General features: G+C 43.9%; 1 protein-coding gene and 1 long non-coding RNA gene across 12 annotated transcripts in view; one reads left to right on the top strand and one right to left on the bottom strand.

Moving 5' to 3' along the window:
* The window catches only part of RBFOX2 (RNA binding fox-1 homolog 2), a 241,746-nt gene that overhangs the window by 114,198 nt on the left and 114,427 nt on the right, over positions 1-13,121 (top strand). The gene's annotated exons all lie outside the window — the stretch shown is intronic.
* Positions 5,851-9,460, bottom strand: LOC112107028. The gene is made up of 3 exons (XR_002908149.2): positions 9,351-9,460; positions 8,320-8,416; positions 5,851-6,293 (listed from the first exon to the last, which is right to left on the bottom strand). It is a non-coding gene; the product is annotated as an uncharacterized LOC112107028 (long non-coding RNA).

The raw sequence follows: 13,121 nt of genomic DNA on the forward strand, positions 1-13,121 counted from the left end.
GGGGTTGGATGGGTTGGGGTTTCTGTGGGGGGCAGTTGGAGGGAGTGCATGGGGGCAGGGTGGGGCTACCCTCCCTCCCCGTGGAGTGTCCTATTTTTTGAATGTTAAAATATGGTATCCCTACCCTTCCCAGTGCAGCTCTCCATTCAAAGCAGGCTGTAGAATGAGGTCTCAGCTTCCTCGCTCCCTCCCCCTCTTTCCTGTTGGTAGTGGCCAAGGGAATGCTGGGAAATGTAGTTCTTTCCCTGCTCCAGGGCTGGCTCTATAGGCAGGGAGCTAACCAAGGAACTACAGCTCCCAGGGCCCCCTGTTGGTTCTCAGCTCCCATGCTGGATCCCTGCCGCCCCTGCAAATGGGCTGCCCCAAGCACGTGCTTGCTTTGCCGGTGCCTAGAGCCGCCCCTGCCCCTTAATCTTTCTTAAACTAAATAAATTGTGCACCTTAAATCTTTCACTACAAGGCATGTTTTCTAATCCTTTAATCATTCTCATGTCTCTTCTCCAAACCCTCTTCAGTTTATCAACATCCTTCTTGAATTGTGGGCACCAGAACTGGACACAAGATTCCATCAGCGGTCACATGTGCCTCAAATATAGAGGTAAAATAACCTCCCTACTCCCATTCTAGATTCCCCTGTTTCTGCGGCCCAGGATCGCATTAGCTCTTTTGGCCACAGCATCACACTGGGAGCTCATGTTCAGCTGATTATCCAGCATGACCCCCAAATCTTTTTCCGAATTACTGCTTCCCAAGATAGTGTCCCTCATCCTGTAAGTATGGCTGCATTCTTTATTCCTTTGTTTACATTTACATTTAAATGTATTAAAACACACACTGTTTGCTTGTGCCCAGTTTACCAAGCGATCCAGATTGCTGTGAATCAGTGACCTGTCCTACTTACCACTCCCCCAGTTTGGGTCATCTGCAAACTTTATCAGTGATGATTTTGTGTTTTCCTCTAGGTCACTAATAAAAATATTAAATAGTTCAGGGCCAAGAACTGATCCCAGCGGGACTCCTCTGGAAACACACCCGCTCGATGATGATTCCTTGTTTACAGTTACATTTGAGGCAGTTTTTAATCCATTTAATGTGTGCCATGTTTATTTTATATTATTTTAGTTTTTTAATCAAAATCATGTGCGGTACCAAGTGAAATGCCTTACAGAAATCTTAACTATGTTACATCAACACTATTACCTTTATCAATCAAATTTTGTAATTTAATCAAAAAAAGTATCAGGTTAGTTTGACAGGATCTGTTTTCCATAAACCAATGTTAATTTATGTTAATCATATTACCCTCCTTTAATTCTTCATTAATAGAGTCCCATATCATCTACTCTATTATCTTACACTGGATTGATGTCAGGCTGACAGGCCTATAATTACCAAGGCCATCCTGTTTACCTTTTTTCAATATTGGCACATTAGCTTCTTCCAGCCTTCTGGAAGTACCCCACTGCTCGAAGACTTAGTGAAAATCAACATTAATGGTTCAATGAGTGCCTCAGCCAATTCTTTTAAAATGGCTGGATGCAAGTTATCTGGACCTGTTGATTTAAAAATGTCTAACTTAGTAGCTTCTATTTAACACGTTCCAGAGATACTAGTGGAATGGAAAGTGTTACCACCACCATAGGACGAGCCTATATTCTGTTCCCCCCCCCCCAAATACAGAAAAGACATATTTATTGAACACTTTTGCCTTTTCTTCATTATTATTGATAACTCTACCATTCCCATTCAGTAATGGATCAATACCATTGTCAGGATTCTTTTTGTTCCTAATATATTTTAGAAACTCCTTATTGTCTTTAACTCTGCTGGCCATAGAGATCTCCTTATGTTCTTTTGTTTCCCTTATCAATTTTCCACAATTCCTAAACAATACTCATGTCAGTGGGAGACAAATTTTGGTGTAGATGCATCACAGCCAGGCTGATGTATGTTCACTTAGGTTGATCTGACTCAGTGGTTCTCAAACTTTTGTACTGGTGACCCCTTTCACACAGCAAACCTCTGAGTGCGGCCCCCCCTTACAAATTAAAAACAATTTTTAATATATTTAACACCATTATAAATGCTGGATGCAAAGCGGGATTTGGGGTCGAGGCTGACAGCTCGCGACCCCCCATGTAATAACCTTGTGACCCCCTGAGGGGTCCCGACCCCCAATTTCAGAACCCCTGATCTAACTTTATAGTCTAGACCAGGCCTCTGGTGCAGGGACAGTAGATAGGGGAGACTCGGGGTCAGGGAAGCTGTAGTATGAATCTCTTCATAGTAGCCAAGGAGGCTGCTAAAGGGGTAGAGTGTGGTCCTCTCACCTCCCAGCTTGTGGAAGCTGGGAAAATGTTGGGTGGTTAATATCCAGTGTTTTGATTTTATTTGCTCTTGTTTTAAAACCGTTGCTTGAAAATAGAGCTAGCTCTTAGGAAAGCGTCTTGACTTAACAGTTGTTGGGAGCTTTATTCTACCTTATCTGGCCTGTGTGTTTGCCCACCAGCCTAGAGCAGTGGTCTCCAAAGTGGGGTGCGCGGCAGGAGGAGTGCTTTTTTTTTGCTTCGTCAGGCAGGAGTCTGAGCGGCTTTTTATTTATTTATTTTTTTGCTTCGGCAGTTTGGGCGGCTTTTTTTTTTTTGCACTTCAGCACGGCAGGGGTGCCTGCTCAAAAAATTTTTACTGATAGGGGGTGCGCAATCAAAAAAGTTTGGATACCACCGGCCTAGAGTCAATGGAGGAATGTTGTGCCATTTTGTGTCCTATTTCACGGGGTTTTGTGAAAGTGCAAATATTTAAATTTCTTGGTTTGCTGATATTGGATTGCAACACCTGTCTGCCTCAGGGTGAGAGCAATCCCCTTCTTCCACACACACCCCGTCTCCAAACACACATGCTGCATTTATTTGTAGGTCTAACTGCCTTTTTCTGGCTGTTTTCATCTGCTCTCTTTTCCCCCTTTTCTTAGTATGAGGCAGAAGCTGACCTGAAGACTACTTTTGGTGGGTTGGCAAACTGACTGCACAGCTTGCATGAAGCTCCTCTAATCTACCCTGCCACACCCTATGTCCAAGAAAAACACAAGAACGTGTGCAGAACATCCACAGCAATAACTAGTGTATTCCCCCCCCCCCCCAAAGAAAAGTAGTCCCTGGGGTCATTCGCTGCATTAAAGCATGACTTGCTACTGTCACCATTCATTTAGCAAGGCTGACTTTCTTCTTTCAGTATAAACCTTGTCATTCTTGCCAAACATCTTCTCTGAAATCTATTTCTGAATTCTTTCCACACAACTCAGCAAATTCACCTAATTCTTAACATGCAGGACTTCTGGTATTCTGCTCCTGAGCCTCTCCTTAGTAGACTACCAGACTGAGTTTGGTTTGTTTGTTTTATGGGTATAGAGTGAAACAAGATAGATGGTCTGAAGTTTAGTACCTAAGTCAAATTTGAACCCGGATCTCTAGAGATTAAAGGACATGTATAGCTTTCCCTCCTGAAATTGCCTCTGCTGATTTTGACTTTACCTGTCACATGCTATATTTTGCAGACCGAGAACCATTGCAAAAGCAATCTAAGTATTGTGATGTGTGCACCGATATATTTCAGCTGCAGTTATAAAGGTCCCTCTTGTACAACATCCCCTGGTTTCTCTATTTCCATTGTCTGTGTAGTGTCAGAACCAGTTCCCTCACTTTGACTGTGCTGTTTATTTAGCTTAAATTTCCAGTTAAGACGTTAGTTTATGTAATGTGTGTGTTTGCTCGCCTACGTATAACCTGCAGTTCTTCAAGTTATTGCACATGTGCTTTGCACTCTTGGTGTTGGTGTGCCCTGCGCAAAGCCACCAGAAACTTTTTCCTTCAGTGATACCTGCTGGGTAGCTGGAGCGCCCCTTGCTGCTGTGTGCCACTGCACGCAGGTATAACGGGCACCCTCAGTTCCTTCTTACCTCCCACAATGATCATTGGAACTCTGTTCAATATCAGAACAGGTCTTTCTTTCAGCCGTTGTACATAGGTTGTGGTGTGTGTAGGTAATCTAGTCTTTGGTGTAGTTAGTAAGTTTTAGTTGTGCTGTTTAAAAAATAAAATAAAAAAGGCCTATGTCAGTGAGTGACCTGCACAATAGCTGCCTGAAGTGCTTGGGGGGAAGAACACACAAAGGACCAGTGCCAGATTTGCAGGGAGTTTAGGCCTAAAGACAAAGAAGGATAGGGAGGCTAGGCTGACATTCCTGCTGATGGAGGTGGAGCTCAGGCCACCATTGGAGCCATCCTGGTCTGACTCAATGCTGAGTGCTGCAGATTCAGTGAGAAGCTGCCTGCAGCTTTCGCGGAATCCAGGCACTCTTCTCTTTCACCTGTACCATGGAAGAAATACAAAACTTCTAGAGAAGCCCTGGCCGGGGAAGGTCTCCATCCTCTAAGTCTGGTAAGAGGAGCAAGAAGGAGTTCAGTAGAGAGCACTTAAAACCTAAGCACCCTTCCTCCAAACTGGTGTCTAAGTTGGCTCAGTCGCCTCCGGAGCTGCAAGGTGCACTGTCAAGCCCGGTGCTAGAAGTGGCACAGTCAACTTCTTCGGTACCACAACAAGAGACCATCTTGGTGTCGACTGCCCCAAGAATTCTTCTCTAACTTCTTGTTGCCACTGTCTCCTTTCTCACAGGAGTCCACTACCTCGGCACTGCTGCCCCGTCTGCCAGCAATCCAACCTCCAGTACTGCAGTTGCCTGCTTCCTGGACAGGCAGACTGTCAGTACCGTTCAATGGGGAGCCTGCAATGATGGTGTCGCTCTTCCCATTGAAAGGCTCTTGGCGCTGGTCCCTGGCACCGATTGGATCATCCCTGCCATGGTCACAGGAAGGGGAATCTTTGTCGTCAGACTCAGAGGTGGAATCTTACATCTCACAGCCCCGAAACAGGACCCGTCTGTCTCCTCAAAGATCCTCTCTTCTCACCTACCACCATGACTGTTCAATGGGAATGTGGCCAGGACAGTGGGAACAGGCCCCATACCAATGGCCATTTTGGAACCTGTGGGGGTTTTCCCCTGGCTTCCAGATCTTCCCCACACCGTGTGTACTCAGTGCCTTTGTCTAGAAGGGGAGAATCTATGCACCAAGCAGCTCCATCCCTAGAATCTGATACTGGCTCCAGTACCGAGCATCAAGAAGAGGTTCGAGAACCAGAGCAACAGCTGGTAGAAAAGATTCTACCCCTCCAGTCTTGGCATCCTCTTTGTCCTCTGCAAATGAGGCCATTTTGTCTGGGATAACTTCACCCCCTCCTGATTATTTTAAAGAGAGTGGCTGCAGACTTAGGTATATAGGCTGAGGAGGTTAGAGAATCCTCACATTGCTTGGTGGACACTTTATCATCTGTGGGTCCCTCCAGGGTAGCTCTGCCAGTTAATGAGGCGATACTGAAGGCTTTATGGCAGATGGGGGGAGGGATAGCTCAGTGGTTTGAGCCTTGGTCTGCTAAACCCACGGTTGTGAGTTCAATCCTTGAGGGGGGCCATTTAGGGATCTGGGGCAAAAATCGGTCTGGGGATTGGTCCTGCTTTGAGCAAGGGGTTGGACTAGATGACCTCCTGAGGTCCCTTCCAACCTTGATATTCTATGATCTATGATCCATCCTCTTTGCCTCCCACTTCTAAAAGGGCAGAAAGAAAGTACTATGTACCCTCCCAAGGTTTTGAGTACCTTTATACTCACCCACCTCCAGGCTCATTAGTCATCACAGCAGCTAATGAGAGAGTGCGACAGGGCACTGGGCTGCCACCCCAAATCAAAAGATGTTAAGAGACTAGACTTATTCATCAGAAAGATTTATTCAACCGCGTATTTGCTACTGCGTATTGCTAACCAACAGGCTCTGTTGGGGCAGTATGATTTTAATTTGTGGTCCTCCATGGAAAAGTTCAGAGAATTACTCCTTGAGAACGCTTGTTCTGCCCTGGTCAATGAGGGCAGACTAGTCGCAAGAACTTTGCTGCAGGCGGAGCTCGATGCAGCAGACTCAGCAGCTAGAACCGTGGCTTCCACAGTTGCAATGCATAGATCATCCTGGTTGTAGTCTTCTGGTCTTCCCTATGAAGTACTGATCACTATCCAGGACTTGCCATTTGAGGGTCCTTCTCTGTTCTAGGACCAGATGGACAACAAGCTCCGTGGACTTAAGAACTCTAGAGCCACCTTGAAGTCTTTAGGTCTGTACATACCTGGCCTGGTCGGGAAGCACTATCAGCCCCAGCAAATGCACTGATATTCCACTCCTCAACAGAGCCTGTCAGAAAGAGTTCCTGGGGTTATAGACATACGCCTCCCCCTCCTGCAGGTTCAGCTCCACTTCCACACCCTTCAAGACATCCGGGAAGTGCAAAACAGTCATTTTTATGGGTCAGTCGAGGTCAGCTTACCAGTCTGCATCTTTTCAGACCCAAATTCCCTCACCTTTGCAAAACATCTGTCCCCCTTCCACAGTGCTTGGTCCCGTGTCACTTCAGACCCATTGGTCTTGAGCATTGTGGAAGTGGGATATACTCTCAAGTTTGCTTTTACCCCTTCCTCCTCATCCCTCTTCAGGGACCACTCTCACAACAAACTCCTTATCCAGGAAGTACAATCACTCCTTTGCTTGGGAGCCATAGAGGAGGTTCCAAATGGTCTCAGAGGGAAGGGGTTTTATTCCTGATATTTCCTAATCCCAAAAGTGAAGGGGCGGGGGTGACCAATTTTAGACTTGTGTCAATTCAACAAATTCTTTAAAAAGATAGTTTTGCATGGTCACCTTAGCTTCTGTTATCCCTTCCCTGGATGCTGGGGACTGGTATGCTGCCCTTGAATGAAAAGATGCCTATTTCCATGTGACGATCAGGTTCACAGGAAGTACCTTTGATTTCTGGTAAAATGATTACTGGTTCACTGTACAGCCTTTTGGCCTCTCAGCAGCTCCCAGGTCTTACAATAGTCATGGCAGTAGTAGCTAAATTACTCTGAAGATCAGGAGGTCTGGTTTATCCCTATGTGGATGACTGGCTGTTCATGGGTTAGTCCAAACTGCAAGTACAGAACAATGTTGCCCTGATCTAATGCTCTGAGAGGAAAAATCTCTCCTCTCCTTGGTCCAGAGGATAGAGCTTATAGGGACTGTACTGGACTCATCTCAAGCCAGTGCCTTTCTTCTGGACTCCAGGTTCCAGGCAATTTGATCAATTGTTATAGGTTTGAAGGCTTACCCGGTCACAACAGCACAAAACTGTTAGAGTATTTTGGGTCACATGGCCTCTTGCACGTACGTAGTTCAATATGCCAGCTTGCATCTCAGAACTCTGTAGGGCTGCTGGTATCAGTCTACTCACCAAGCCACCATCAGTTAGATGTAGTGGGTGAGGGTGCCTTCCCATGTCCTCACCTCCCTAGATTGATGGACAAATCCAGCCAATGTATGTGTCAGCGTTCTGTTTGCTAGTGACAGATGCTTCAGCTCTGGGATGGGGAGCTCACCTGGATTCTCTACAGACACAAGGTCTATAGTCCTCAGAGGACTTAGCTTTATACATCACTGTCAGAGTACTGAAAGCAGTCAGACTGGCATGCCAAGTATTTCTGTCGCAGATCCAGGGAAGCGGCCTGTTAGTCCTCACAGACAACACAGCAGCAATGTTCTACCTCATAAGCTGGGGTAGCCTGCTCTTCTCCACTCTGTCAAGAAGTGACTCTATTCTGGGAGCTCTGTATTGCCAATTTGATAGATCTAGAAGCATCTTATCTGCCAGGAGGACAGAATGACCTAGCAGACCACTTGAGCAGATTGTTTACAAGTCACCACGAGTGGTTTCTTCCCCCAGATGTGGCCAGATACATCTTCCAGCAGTGAGGGGTTTCCCCACGTAGACCTGTTTGTGACAAAGTCCATCAGAAAGTGCTAGCAGTTCTGTTTCCTAAAGGGTCACAGCTCAGGTTCCATAACAGATGCCTTTTTACTGACGTCAGGCAGGCTTTTCTGTGTTTTTCCACCAATCCTGTTCATTCACAGGGTATTACTAATGATAAGAGAGGCCAGAGTCATACTTATAGCCCCAGTATGGGCCCATCAGCTCTGGTTCTGTGCTCTCCTGGCACTGTCAGGGAAACCTCCAATTTCATTTCCATTACACTTGGACCTAATTGCTCAGGATTATGGTTGCCTACTCCACCCAAGCCTACAATCCTATCACCTAACTGCATGGATGCTCCATGGTTAGACACTAGAGAGAGACATTCTAGAGATCCTGCTAAATAGTAGAAAGCCTTCTACAAGAGCTACTTACCTCTCTTAAATGGAAGCATTTTTCTGTCTGGTCTCACCAGTTTCGAGTGTCACTGACCAGTTCTTCAGTTCTACATATTCTGGAGTACTACTTATACCTGAAACACCAAGGTTTGGTGGTTAAGTCAGTTAAGGTTTATCTGGCAACTATTTCCATGTTCTACCCTAATGTGAACAATTGCTTTGTTTTCTCCAATGACATGTCTGTACGTTTTTTAAAAGGCCTATTCAAATTATACCCTCAGGTACAAAACCCAGTTCTCGTGTGGGAGCTAAACTCAGTGTTGTCAAGACTTATGGGTTCCCTGTTTGAGCTGTTGGCTCCCTGCTCTATGCTGCTTCTGTCAATGAAGGTGTCATTATAGGTGGTTGTTACCTCGGCCAGAAAAGGAAGGGAGCTATGGGCATTAATGTCAGGGCTTCCATATATGATCTTTTTTAAGGACAAGGTTTACCTCCATCCTTATCTGAAGTTCATCCCAAAGGTAGTTTCTTCTTCCCACATCAGCCAACTAACTTATTTGCCCATTTTAACCTAAAGCCACATATGATGAGGGAGGAACAGCATTTGCATACCTTGGATGTAAGGAGAGCCGTAGCGTTTTACCTGGACAAAAACTTTCGTAAAGCCTCCTAGGTGTTAATAGCGGTGGTGGACAGAATAAGAGGTCAATCACCCAGAGAATTTCTCCCTGGATCATATCCTGTATATGCCTGTGCTATGACTTGGCTAATGTTGCTCCACCCGACAGAGTCAGAACTCATTCAACAAGGTCACAATTGGCCTTGACAACCTTTCTGGCACAAGTTCCAATTGCACACAGTTGTAGAGTGGTAGTCTAGTGCTAGTTCCACCCATTTGCCTTCCACTATGCTGTGGATCAAGACTCCAGAGACGACTCTAGATTTGGATGAGTTGTTCTCCAGTCTTTATTGAAATAGACTCTGATTCCACCTCCTGTTCCTACAGCTTGTGAGTTACCACAGGAGGAATGTGCATGTGCAATCACATGTAGAAAAAAGGTTACTAACCTGTTCCATAACTCTTGTTCTTCAAGAGGTGTTGTACATGTCCATTCCATGACCCGCCCTCCTACCTCTCTACTTCGGAGTTGCGGCAAGAAGGACCTGAAAGGGCTTGGGGGAGTTATGCCCTTTATCCCTGCACACAGTGGTGTTCTGCAGCAGTGGAAACTTGAGCCAACCAATGAGTACAGCTGAGGGGAAAAAGTTTCCGACAGCTGGGCGTACTGACACCAGGAGTGGAATGGACATGTGCAACACAGCTCTAAGAACAACAGTTATGGAACAGGTTAGTAACCATTTTACAGCTGCTCTGAACCTAAGCATTTTTTCTAGGCCAAGAAGTTGAAGCAATAAACAACTATACTCCTGTATAAAAAGAACTACATTACAGCTAACACAGTATTTCTCCGAAGCTCTAAGGGGTTGTCTCCACAGGAAAGTTATACCAATATAAAGTAGGGTGTGAATTTAAACCAATGTAGTTGCATTGGTATATCTCCCAATGGGGATGTTCTTAGTCCAGTACAAGAGTGCCTTTTTCTGGTTTAGCGCATGTCATTTGGAAGTAGGGTGACCAGATGTCCCGATTTTATAGGGACAGTCCCGATTTTTGGGTCTTTTTCTTATATAGGCTCCTATTACCACCCACCCCCTGTCCTGATTTTTAACATTTTTTGTCTGGTCACCTTATTTGGAAGTGACTTAAAATAAGCCTCCCCCCCCCATCGCCCAAAAGGAGCCACTTTTCTTCCCAAATAAGAGTCTCCAGATAGAGATGTTAAATTGGTATAAGTATAGTGGTTTAACTATTCTGGTATAACTGGAAAAATCTCCCATATAGACAAGCCCTACCTTATTATTCATTCAATTAAAAAGATTTTGTTAGAGTATCTCTAATAGTGCCATCTGGTGACTTCCAATAATATTACAATTTATTCTTAGATAGTTATTTAAATAAGGATTTAAGATTAGTTTTAATAGGATTAGCGTGGAATCCAGTTCAGGTGGATTTGGAGAAATGCACAGGCTTCAGGTTCTGTATTTCATGTGAGAATAATGTTCCTGTCATGAATCTGCATGTTAGGAGCTCAAAACACATTTGAGAGAGTCATTCCCCTTGAGGATATTCATGTTGTGCAGCCGTTAGTCTCAGAGTGAGAATGAAACGGGAGTACAGTAGAACCTCAGAGTTACGAACACCAGAGTTGCGAACGGATGGGTCAACCACACACTTCATTTAGAACCAGAAGTACACAATCAGGCAGCAGCAGAGACGGGGAAAAAAGCAAATACAGTACAGTACTGTGTTAAATGTACACTACTAAAAAAATAAAGGGAAAGTTAAAAAGTAAAATAAAAAGATTTGACAATGTAAGGAAACTGTTTCTGTGCTTGTTTCATTTAAATTAAGATGGTTAAAAGCAGCATTTTTCTTCTGCATAGTAAAGTTTCAAAGCTGTATTAAGTCAGTGTTCAGTTGTAAACTTTTGAAAGAACAACCATAACGTTTTTTTCAGAGTTATGAACAACCTCCATTCCTGAGGTGTTCGTAAGTCTGAGGTTCTACTGTATTAGAGGAGGACATGCCCACTCTGCCTTCTGTATTTAAGGGTCCACAGATGCCTGAAAGGAAGCTGCTAGATCTATCACAAACAAAGGGAAAAAAATATTTTGGCTTGGTCTATTTCAAAGCCTTTGTTGCTGCTGTCATATTCTCTCAAAAAGAAATACTAAAAGGCAACGTGGCTATCACAAATGACTAAACCAGTGATACTCCGATTGAGGCTCAAGAGCTACAAGTGGCTCTTTAATGTGTCTCTCTGCAGCACATGAAATTAAAACACTGTGTGATTTAATTGGTTAATAACTTAGGTTGGTTAATCAGTTGCTTTTACTATGTTATTAACCAGTGGTAGATGATAAAATAATACTTGATCAGTCATTTTTCTCTGTGTGTGTATGTGTCTATATTTATTTATATATTTCCCCTGTCATATTGTTTAATATTTAGTACTATGGTAAATGAAACAATGAATTCACACTACTGTGGCTCTTCTGGGTAATGTTCATCACTAATTTGGCTCCTGAACCACTGAGGTGTGAGTATCATTGGTCTAAACCATCAAAAAGGAAGTTCATTCTTCTCTCCTCTGTAATGATCTGTTGAAATAGTGCAGCCACAAGGCTCCTTTTGCTCTTCACATGGCAGCCCAGTGGAATTCTGTATGGACAGTTAGAACTGCCAAGATCAGATCACACACCAGTGCTATGCTATGAACACACTTTTCCCCAAGTGATGTAACCCAAAAGGCTTATTTTCTTTCTGAGGCAATGCCAAGAGCTCAAAATTTTGTTTTGAGGAGATCTAAAAAAGAACAATTTTTTTTTTTGTTTTTTGGAGGAAAAAAAAGTTCTCCTTCACTGGAGTCTGGAGCTTCTGTCTACATTTTTCTCCCTTTCCCATTGATATCTTGTGTCTTACAGAAAATAAAACAGGACTGCACTTCTGTGGAATTAGAAGTTCCGAAAGGTTTGCCAGGTTATGATACTCAGATATGCTGGCAATATCTCAAGATAATGTAATTAAAGATGGTATCTCAATATGTACGCAAGTGGAGAAGAGTTTGTGTGTAACATAGACACTGGCATTTCCTGACTTATGCTTCATTTTGCAGCTTTAACCTTTTAAATGCATTTTAAAATTATTTTTCCATTAAAATTGTCTTCCTAGGAGTTACCTGTTTAGGTAGGACGATGAGTAAAATCCAAGCTTTGGTAGCAGATTCTCCTGATGGAGTATTTCACAGTTAAGATAACGCAGTGTGTCCATCTGAAGTTTCTTCTTATGGCAATGTCTGAATTTCACCTGAACCAAACCTATATCCCAGTTTTTCAGCTGAATCTGTTCGAGCAGACCACGTGATTTTGTGAGGAGTTCCATTTACTTTAGCTGAGGTCTGTTTTCACAGACCTAATTGCAGAATCAGGACGCCTTGTTCTTCCACTGTTTCTCCCAAAGTCTCACAATGTGCCTGGGAAAGCTAGACTGCATAAGTGGGGTGTGCAAAGAGCTTTGTTATTCTTTGGAAAGGATCCAAGCCCTTTCAGATGTTCGTCCATTTGTTGGTGCATTTAAGGAATTGATTTCTGCCCACCTTGATAAATATGTACCAAACCTACTATAGGCAGGAGTTCCAGTCCATTGGGATTCACTCCATTGGAGGAAGATTACTATAATCATTTATGGTAGAGCCCATGGTTTGGAGGCACAGTCCACAATCTAAAAAGAAAGTCTCCTCCTAGGTCTTTTATGTTACATGCATATTGATGACTTATAAGGCCACAACTTGGAGTTCAATTCACACTTTTTCTTAGAAGTACTATCTCTACTTTGGAGCCTATTATCAATTATAATTATTCTATTTATACTACCCAAAGTGGGCTAGGTGCTTTCCTAATAAATAAAACAAAACACTAGATCCCTGCCCTGAAGAACTTGCAATGCCCTTAACCAAACTGGATGCTTATGTTCGGAGATCAGTCCTTCAACCGTTAGTTAAACTCTCATTAACCTTCCTACCCGGTTGCTGTTGCCTGCCAGTTTCCTACAGTACAGAGGCAATTCCATGTGGTAGAAAAGGTTACTCTCCAGTGACCTGAGTGTCTTGGAACATATTGCTTCTGCACATCCACACTGACTCTCCTCCCCCCCCCCCCACCAAAGACATGGGAAGGCACCCTCACCACTACATCTAACTGATGGTGGCTTGGTGAGTA

This window comes from Terrapene carolina, unplaced genomic scaffold (assembly GCF_002925995.2).
Source record: "Terrapene carolina triunguis isolate 2854851 unplaced genomic scaffold, T_m_triunguis-2.0 Scaffold247, whole genome shotgun sequence".
Classification (NCBI taxonomy): Eukaryota; Metazoa; Chordata; order Testudines; family Emydidae; genus Terrapene; species Terrapene triunguis.